This window comes from Thunnus albacares, chromosome 18 (assembly GCF_914725855.1).
Source record: "Thunnus albacares chromosome 18, fThuAlb1.1, whole genome shotgun sequence".
Taxonomy (NCBI): Eukaryota; Metazoa; Chordata; class Actinopteri; order Scombriformes; family Scombridae; genus Thunnus; species Thunnus albacares.
In genome coordinates this window covers 18785790-18796804 of record NC_058123.1, presented here as the reverse complement: position 1 = coordinate 18796804, position 11015 = coordinate 18785790, and the positions used below count along the sequence as shown (strand labels likewise).

The 11015-nt window shown below is 37.5% G+C and overlaps 1 protein-coding gene across 3 annotated transcripts in view; it reads left to right on the top strand.

Moving 5' to 3' along the window:
• The window catches only part of si:dkey-112m2.1 (transmembrane protein 132C), a 177473-nt gene that overhangs the window by 34420 nt on the left and 132038 nt on the right, over positions 1–11015 (top strand). The gene's annotated exons all lie outside the window — the stretch shown is intronic.

Sequence of the window (11015 nt, the reverse complement as noted above, 5' to 3'; positions counted from 1 at the left end):
TAATAGGACCGTTATTAATCAGAAATATCATGAATGCTTGGACACTATGAAAAGAATGTGTTTACAGCTTTAATGTGAAATAATAGGCAACAGTGACTTGAAGTGTGAGTTTTTGCATGTAAAAACTCAGAATTAGATTTCACCAAATTCCAGGAGACGCAGGCTGCAAAGCACCAGCCACACCTAAAGCCCCTAGAACAAAGAAATTGAATATTCATCAATAATTCGGCGCGAAACCCTTTTGAACACACCCAAACTCCTCCCGTTTTATTCTAACTTATAAAAACAGCCTCAAAGAGATTCCTCTTTGAGCTGGCCTCCAAGAACTCAAGAAAGCTCTTAAGGCATCTCTTTTATTTGTTTTTCAACCAAATATATCTGTATTTAACCTTTTATTGCAACAAGTTAATGTGTTTTGTTTTATTAGTAACATTAAGTCTCGTATTTCCACGTATTGTAATTTAATTTGAAGTAAACACATACAGTATTATGAAGACTTGAGCGTAGTCAGACTAAACTTTATTCGACACTCAACTTAAGTTACTACAAGCCAACCAAAAGCCTGAATCTGCAACTTAAACCCTTGAAGAAGATGAAGAAGAAGAAGAAGAAGAACGCTTGAAACTGCTCTCTGAGAGCAAGACTGCAACCCAGAAGTGAAGCCGGCCTAAAGTCTGAAACCTAGCCTGAAGACCTGAAACGGCTTGATTCTTTACCGGCATTCAACGCCTCTGCATCCACTGAGATGCGCCACAGCCCACAGCTGATACGGGCTCTTCCACTGCAACACCGCTGGTGATGCTGCATCAAACCTGCCAAGATGACGCCTCTACCACGACAAGACACCTCAACAGTAAGGCATAACATGGCTTTGTGATCAAGGGTTGATGTTGAACAACGTTAAAATTAAAGAATTTATTTAGAGAAGTTGAGTTAGCTTTTCCCTTAGCTTTCCCAGTACAACACGTTAAGTCTTGAGTCACGCACTTCGAGCCACTCTTGCTGAATAATTTTCTTTATTAATTTTCATCATTCTTATGCCTTATTTATGTATTTATTTTACTTTCTTTTTATTTATTATTTTCTGTATATTATCCGTATATATTATATTATCTATGCTTTATCATCTATCCTCAAGACTTTTAGCTATTAATAAATGTCTTCATTTATCCTAAAAGTGTTTGGTTGTTTTTTTGAGCTGCAGTAAACAGAGGTCACTGTTTGGGGCAAGAACTTACGATTGTGAGACTGATTCATTGATTAAATTGAACAAGGGTAAGTGCTCCCTCCTGGCACTAAGAAATCCTAACCAAAATGGAGGTAGTGCCCTAATGACGAGTTAATTCATTAATAAAGTATTAATACTCCTACACATTTAATGCCCCTAATGAATTAGTCCTTGGTTTGGCATGTTTTGTTATGAAATATAACTACTTTCGCTTTGATAATGACTTTTATCTTCAGATATCTGGCAGAAGCATGGGTTTGATTTGTGCCCTGAATTATGCAGATCTATACATGGGTTTCTTTGAGAAGGCTTTTGTATCCATTCCAGACAAGAGTAGTCGCTTGGATAAAACATTGAAATGGTACTGTTATATTGATGACATTTTCTGTATTTACCAGGGTAATATTGATGAATTGGAGGATTTTCCTGCACTGTTGAACAGTTTTGATTGGAACTTAAATTTCACTATGGACTAAAGTAAAGAACAGATACACTTTCTAGACATGTGGGTTATGAGAAGTGCTGGTGTGCTATCTGGGAGACAGATAAAAACACACTTTTATTGGCCACCAGTTCCCACCCCACACCTCTGTAGAAGGGTCTCCTTGAAAGCCAATTCTATAGACCAAGAGGGATTTGTCACTACTGAGGATTTTATGGAAAAAGCTAGTGAAATGAATCAAGGTTTGTTCAACGAGGATATCCTGTGCTGTGGGTGGACCCAGCATACAACATAGTACCCCTAAAACCTGGTGCTGAACTTTTAAGCACCAGCAATAAAAATAAGAAGTTCACTGTCAAATGCATGAAAACATATTCTACCAACTCACACGTTATTAAGTCAGTTTTTAAAAAGGCACTTTCTACAGTCAGATACGGAACTATCTACTGTCTTTCAAGATCCTCCATCTTTGTTTTTAAATGCAACTGCAACTTGAGAGACTGTTTGGTACATACAAATTTTGCATATAAGAATAGACCTGCACAACCCATTCAGACACTTTTTCAGCCTTCTTTCTAATGGGAATTACCGCTGTGGTAATTTCACAATGTAACAACACCTCCAAGATTTCACATTTCAGTCATCCACACACAAGCAAACAGTTCAAAAGTGTGATCACCTGCTTTTCCACTCATGTGGTCGATATGTTGTGTTGTCCTTGTGGTTTATTGTATGTAGGTAAAACCACTAGAAAATTGAAGCAATGCATCCGTGAACACAAGAGTGCAATACTCAGAAATGACTGTGATTATCCTGTTGCTATGCACTTTAATGATACAAAGCCTCCTTACAATTTTATGGTATAGAGAAGGTAAAGTTGCAGCCTTGAGGTGGTGACCATAACCTTTTACTGAAGAGACATGAAGCTTTTTGGATCTTCACATTACAGACATTGTCCCCCAAAGGTCTTAATGATGAGTTGCTATTTAATGCAATGTTGTGAATTTTAGTTTTGAATGGGATCAGCCAGGACAGATTCCTATTTTATTGTTACTAGATTTATAGATTTATACACCTATGATGATTTTTCTTCTGTTGCCCAGGGGCCGTATTCACATTCTGAGAATACTCAGAGAGCTCCTAACTTGACCTAAAAATTTCTAGCAAAAAGTCCTAGCTTAGGAGTGATTTAGGAAAATTCTCAGAGCAGAAGGGGCAGAAACATTTGCCTTAATGAGGAGGTGTTGTTGACCCCATTGCTAAGTATGACTCATTCTTTTAAAAGAAAAGAAATAAAAATGCACTGTTAGTGATTAGTGAAATTGATAGACCTAATCATAGAATTTCAGCTCTATTAAGACATGGTGTAGTTATAAATACTATTTTATGTAATGAACATCTCTGTTGAATAGATTGTAAGCCATACTTTAAAAGTAGCCTATGAAATGTTTGAAAACACAGCTCTACTTGTGCAGTAGCCTATTCACATGCTGATGTTTTCTTGCATTTATTTACCATGCTGGTAATTTTAGTATCAATCTATTTGATATTAACAGGGGGAAAATGGCTCAACTTTTATCAATTTCTGTGATTGCTGGCCAGTTTATACAGATCTTTTTTCTTTATAAATCTTTTTTTTTTTCCAGCTGCCAGCAAATTCTAGACTTTTCCAGGTGCCAGATATCTTAGTCTTGTGATCACTTTCATTTCTGGCGTTTTAGCATTATTGTGTTGGGTGTGAGATGTGAGTGCATCTCTAATGAGATCGACCACAAACATTATCCCTGCACGATCTAATCTGTAGCGTTTCATTAACTAACTGTCATTCAGCGTTTGGAGAATATTTCTCTTTCCTCTTTGTCTTTCCGCCATTTTCTCCTCTGCTTAAGACACTCGTAAGCCTCTTAAAAGTCCTCCTCCCTGCTTCTAACAGTTTTTCACATTAGGAGCTCTCTTAAGGGCTAAGATGCTTTAACTTTTATCTTTACCAGGATCTAGTCTTAACTTCAGGGGAAATTCTTAGAAAACGTCATAATTATGAGAATTTTCTTAGAATTTCATCACTAGGAGCAACTCTTTGTACTAGTAAGCTTTATGAATACGGCCCCAGGTATGTAAGCCCTGTTTGGATGATTTTTGCACATTGTCTTCATCATCCCTATGTTTAATATATCAATTGTGAGATCCAAAAGATATTCATATTTTTTCCTATTTTCTATTTCAACTATTATATGATTGAATGTGGGTATTTAAATTTTGTATTATGGTATTTAGAGGTATATTTATGGAGTAGCCTAAACACTGATTATATTATTCAATGTTAGTATATAAATTGATATAGATGTTGCATTATAGATTGTGGAATTTCCATCTTTGATAGTTGGAGGTGCCTTCTAATTGGCTAAATACATACAGACTACAGGACTGATTGCCTGACAGCTTATGGTCCCTGATTGGCCTCACTTAAGGAAGTGATGACTATATCTGCCTGGAATGTTCTTTGTTCCTCAGTTTTACCTGACGAAGGTCTAAGGACCAAAATGTTGCATTTTATATAAATATTATTGCAAGTAAAAGGACAGTGTGCGGGAATTCTCTCCTCTCTTTCAAAAGGTTCAGAAACCATTCCTTTAAAGGTCCCCTCCAGACATGTATTAAAATAATACATGTATTAATACAATAATGTGTGTCTGATGTTTTTTTTTCCACAAAAAGAGTATAATTACCACATTAAAATTCTTAAAATTATATGTACTACTTCTCCTTCATTAAAATTTCCAGAATCTATAAATGTGTAAATATTTTCCATTTCAGAAGTTGAACAGCTGGACACAAGATGTCTCTTACTTCAATGTAAAGTCCATTCTCAGTGTTTGTGCACTGGAGGCTTCAGGTTTCCACATCACACTTTTGTAAGTTGACGATTGTCTTCCAGATTAGTTGTGATGTCACATATCATGCTCATAGACCCACCCCTTAAAATCTGGTTTTCAGTGAGCACAGAGAAACTTTCACTTTAAGCAGATGAATGTTAAAACAGTTTTTTCTAGTGTCAAACTCTGCACATACATCATTCTGCACAGTGGAGCTCAAACATCCAACTGTACTAACAAGAGGAAAAACATATATTAGAGTGGAGGGGGATTTTAAATCATTTTTGTAACAGTAATATGGATTTTGGAAGAATTGGAAAAACACAGGCATTGACAAACCACATACTTTGTATTTTAATTTGGGGGAGCTTATTGATTTAAACGCATCAACTTGGGCTCTGTGACATTGTGAATTATATTTTTCACAAGTGTCAGAAATGTTATAGACTAAACAATTACTCAGTTAATCAAAAAATACTATAAATATTATTAGATAAGGAAAATAATCATTAGTTGCTGCCCTAGGTCACACACACACAGATTCCATGTAGTACAATCAAATCAATGGTGCACTAAAAAACTGCCAACATCAGGGTTTCTCTTAGCTTAGCGCATACTTCTATTGTTCTCCACAACAGTGACAGACAAAGGTACTGGCTGAAAGGTTCCTGAACAGGATATAGTAAATGGTGCATGAAAGAGGTGGAGAGAGAATTTGAAGTTGAGCTAGATAGAGGGAGAGAGAGAGTAAGAGAGAGAGAGAGAGAGAGAAAATAAGAAAAGACAGGAGGCAGGTTTGGGTAATTTTTGGGTGATGATATCCTTGTATCGCTATCTGGAGACTGTGCGAAACTGTGACTGCGTAACCGCAGAGATGTCAACAGTTTAATTTAGTTTCACAAAAAGTGACCAGTAAGATCAGGAGAGACACTATAGTGACTGGGACCCTGTGTGTACATGTGTGTGTGAAATTCTAAGACCCCCCTTGAGCTGCCCAATATTCCTTTTCATATCCAAGCCACTGAACAGTGTGTGCTGTCAGCTCAGCAGCAGTGTGTACTGGTAGGAACAGGCTCCCCTCTGCTTGGCCCACTGATCTCTACAGGGGGCTGAGCACAGATCTGGAACACACACACACACAAATCCTACAAAGCAGGTCCATGTTATGCTCTGAAGTATTCATGTATGCCTACATTCACAAAGACATTGACACACACACTACACGTTTGCACTATCCTGTGTATATTTACACACAAACATATGCAGGCTCACATGCATGCACATGCACAATCGCCATTCCTGAGCACACCAGACCCCTCATACAGAAAACAGTGTGACCTTTGAAGCCATCTCATCTCTGCCTGAATGAGGAGCGTGAACATCCTGTGTGGCTCAGAAATGAGTTCACAGTGATGCCGAGTTGAGAATGAGAGCCCTGGAGAGATTGCCCAGCTATGAACAGCGTCCTTGTGGAGATTTTGGGCCAGAGTTCTGTAGCCATTGACAGACTGTAATATGCTGTGACAGATGGGTGGTTCGGAAGGTATACATGGCTTGAAGCCGCTGCCAGTTGTGTAAAATTGGTTAAAAAGATTTTATATTGTTTCTTTGTTTTTTTGTTTTTCTTTCTTTTTTTCTCTCTCTCTCTGTTTTTCATCGTTTTAATGACAAATGAATTTACAGAAGTAATTGATCAATTAGTTGAAAATGAGCCAATTTCAGGATAGTTTTAATTGAAGTAATTTATTAGCAAAAATGCCAAAAATAAGAAAAAAAAAACAAAACAATTTGCACTCATTTATCTCATTGTAACATCTTCGACGTCTGGACTGTTTGTCAGACAAGCAAAAAAACAATTTGAAGATCATTTTTAAAACTGAAAAAGTGTGATGGACATTTTCTATACTCTAATATAATTTTATTTTAGATATCTTACAAACTAAACAATTAATAGTTCAATCAGAAAAATAATCAGCAGCTTAAACAATAATGAAACTCATTTCAATTATCAATACAGTACATGGATCACTTGTAAAGGCTATTTTACAGCCGGCATATAATCACATAATCTCATTTACATTTTCTGATTTAATCCTCCTGATTAAAGGACTGTAACATTTCCTGAAGGTAAGACTGATTTCATATCCTGTATGTATATAGATACAACATACATATTTTATATCTTACAAATGTATATTTAATACCTTTTTACATGCGCAGCAGTCATTCAAATTGTTAATGCATTCTGTCTCTCATAAAGAGACATCATGCTGTAACGAGCCTAATCATTTCCATTAACAGGCTGACTTTTGCATGAATCTATGTCACTGAATTTGAGTTCAGCTCAGGGACTAGTTTGTCTCCATTGCTAGATCTGTACTTCTAGCTGTTAAAATTTCATGACTGTTGTCTGTGTGTGACAAAGAGCAACTGTGCTTTTATCTTTGATGGCTCTTGCTGCTGAAGTGAGAATATAAAAACAAGAGCTCGCTAGTGGCCAGGGGAGCTATGCCAAGCTGCTAAGAGTTGCAAGGCATGATGCCCAATATGATGCTCATGAACTGCTCAGCTGGGTTGTTAAGGGGTAGTTTGTATTTTTTGAAGTGGGGTTGTATGAGGTACTTATCCATAGTCAGTGTATTACCTGCAGTAGATTTGGGTCAACACGCTCCCAGTTTGGAGAAGCAGACAAAAGTACTGGTACAGAAGTTAAGCACTGTACTGTTGTGGACAGGGCCAGCAGCAAATCGCATTTTAGCCACCTAAGGCGGGCCTTTATTTAGGTGGCTAAAATACGTTTACAATTAAGCATTGAATATGTGATTAAAGTAAAGTCATTGCTGGTAAATCAGCTGCAGATACTGATGAAAAAATAATACCTGCTTTGTGTTTTTTTCCCTCAATGGACCCCCTATCTTGCTTGGCCAGACACCAGCTTTGGTTTATATTTCATCCTAGGAGCCATGATCAAAGTCAGGGACAGTCTTTGTTTTAACAGGGCCTGTGTGAATACAATGAATTTGTCCATGGCCACAGACTCTGTGTCAGATCGATGCAAACTAACATAAACAAGCGAGTTGTCTTGTGCTGGTATTTAGGAAAGGTCAATTACTTTGAATGGAGAATCATTTTGGGTTCCCAGTTTGGTTGGAGATGATAATAGGCGGCTTAGATATTGATCTGTACTCATCAACGGAGTGCTTTTCTCTAAGAGCCTGCTCTGCTTTCTGGACACACAGACATGTGATATGAATATCAATGCATGTAAGCACAAATGCGCTCATGCACATGCTAATAGAGAAAATCAAGAGAGGAAATATAAGTGCACTCATTAGTGTTCCCGGTGAACCACAGGCCATTATAGCTGTGTGATGCTCCTCTAACTGCACCGAGTTCTGCTAATTTTAGTGTTCTTATCTGAATGAACAAAACAGCTAAGCTTTTTTTTTACCCTACTGATAAACAGGTTAATGTTTATATTGATACCTGAGGAAAGGGTAAATGATTTCTGAATTGCTAACTTGATGGCATCTGAATGATCAGGACCATGAGAACAAACCAGAGGGGAACACAAAGAAAGTCTATTCATGCTTTTGACAGATGCCCGACTGTGACATAAATGTCATTGTGGCAACATGTGTGCTATATGTCATGCAGGCAGACTCATACTGTATAGTGAAGAGCAGCAGATGCTGTGGAGAGCTGAAAGCTTAGGCAACAATGAAGTGAAAGTATGGCAGCAGAGCTCAAAATAGCTGTGAAAAGAAAAGAGAGAAAAGCAAACACTCACAGCATGTTGGAGATGGCCACTCAAGCAAGCACATCACAACATTTATGTCTTTTAAATGGAACTACGGGCCCTATTTTAATGATCGAAACTGCACGGTCTGAAGTGCATGGCGCAATTGCATTGAGGGTGTGTTCAAATCCACTTTTGCTATTTTAATGGTGGAAACATGGTTGCTTCGCCAGGCGCATGGTTCAAAGGGGTTGTCCATAGTCTCCTAATTAATTATGGGTGTGTTTTCGGCATAACATGCAATAAACCAATCACAGTGTCATCTCCCATTCCCTTTAAGAGCTAGGTGCGCTTGCACCTTGGTGGATTGCTATTATGACGGTGCGTTTGCCAAGTAGTAAGAAGGAGTGCTTCTCTGCAGAGGCAACAGATCTGTTCGTGCGCAAAGGGAAAGCACATGATCCATAACGAGCACACTACTGCTCCTGGACCCTCCCGTGGTCAGCCCCAGACCACCAGTTTAAGATCCTGTTCATTAATTTGTTACAAATTTATCTTTATTTGGTTTTTGAAAATGTTTATTTTTTTTTAATTACAGCTTTGGTTTCTTTAAAATCGTTTTGTTCAGTCATGGAGTGACCAAATCAGCGGGGTTTCATTTGCTGAAAATATGGAAACTTGATCACTGTACTCTCAAAAATGTTAAAGAATATTCGTTAAATATTGTTCAAAAATTAAAGAATTAATTTTAATCATGTAAAGAATCATCAACACAGTTATCAGGACTTGATCAACTCACCAAGGTTCTGATCCGGCTGTTGGCAGCAGCTAGAAGCTGTGCAGATTTATTTCCTTCGTTAGTTTAATCATTGTTTTCACCTCATTTATTTCCTCATGTGGAACAGGTTCCTCATGTGTTCCTCATGTCATTATGTATTGAGCAGCAGGAAAGTCGATCTGAGTCTGATCCGTTGTTGTCCGCCTGTTTAAATACCTACATGTATTGCCACGATTTGGTCAAATAATTAAACATTTGAATCCATCATTACTACGATTAGCTAATTCTGATAAATATTATGACTAAGCATTATGACATGTATTTTTTATTTTATATATATATATATATATATAATAATCTTTCACATTGTAATCTTTTTATTTGTTACCTTTTGTTTGTGCGCTGCTGCATGTCCTGTGTAACAAGCAGAGTGCACGGGTGTTGTGTAGGCGCATCTTGATAATGCACCCCTAAAATAACAGTGAAACACTGCGCCATTGACTTTAGACCAGGTTTTTGTTGGTCAATAGCGCAATTGCTCTCTGCTGCCTCAAGATAGCAATGCGCTAACAATGCGCCTGACCACACCTTACTTTTAGACCAACACACCCATGGGTGCACTGATGGGCGCAAGTGCCATTGCTATTTTAACAACATGGGCACTGGATGGGAAAATGACAACTGCGTCGGTCTTAAAATAGCAAAGAGACTTGTGCTGTGTTTAGCGCTGCTCTGCGCTGGGCGTAAGATAGGGCCCTATGTATTTTAAATCCACCAAGACACACTATAAGAAGTGAAATTAACTGTTGAAACCATAATGGAACACAGATAAAAGAGGCTTGTAGGCACAGCAGTGCTGTGAGCTGTTTTACTTTTAGGAAAAGTCAAGGGATTACCAATGTCATTACAATACATCACTCGGCAACCATGAATGTATGTTCAAAGACCTTTTTGTGCCAATCCATTCAGTAGATGTTAAGATAATTCATTGGATAAGCGGAACGTTTGACTTACTGTTGGTTCGAGATAAAAAGTCAGGAGAGCACCAACATCTGTAGGATTCATCCTCTGGGGATCATAAATGTTTTCCCAAAAATTTCATGGCAATGCAGCTAAAAGTTGTTAAGATATTTAAATGTGGACCAAAGTGGTGGACTTACTGACTGAAAATCATTTGTCATTCCCAGAATCATGCAGCTTGCATAGCCAAAAAGAAGTTGGCATCTTTTGAGTGGAGCTGAAGACTTTTAAGATCAGCAGCAATTTGGTGTCCTTGAAGCACCTTCAAATTGGATTCAGCTTCTGTACTGACCATTAAAGGATGGCACTTATTTCCATATACTGTATGATGTCATAGTGTCATTGCATTGTAGTTCAAAAACTTATTGTGCCAGAAAAAGAAACCTCCAACCGATGTCTTGCTTGTGTAAACGTTGTCAAATTAAGGTTACATTTTGCTAAAGTAAAATATCATTGCAAAATTTTCCTAAAATAATAGCTTGGTCATTACCTGGATAAGGCCTATCAATATGTCTCATTTTTGGTCACTGTTGTAATCTGCAGGAATATTAGTCACTTACTCACATCTTATATTGTTTTGTTCTGATCACCTTAGTGGGTAATGACTTTAACGTGCCATTCTAACTCTTCTCAAAGTGATTTGAAAGATACTTCCCTCTGTTCCTTCTGTCTTCAAAGAGCAAATATTATATACTGTAAGAAATAAGCTAAAAAAGAAAATATTCTGAAAAGTTATTTTCTTCCCTTAATTTCCACGTGTCAACAATGTGTTTATCAGTTTAAAAGTTACTGTTTCTATTTTAGTTTCAATGAGTACATCTCAACTTTAAAGCAATATTGTCTCGTGTTATTGCAATTCTGAATCAACACACCCACACCAGGTCATCAGGTTTAGATTTAAACAACCTCCATGAAACAATATCACTTCCATTAGA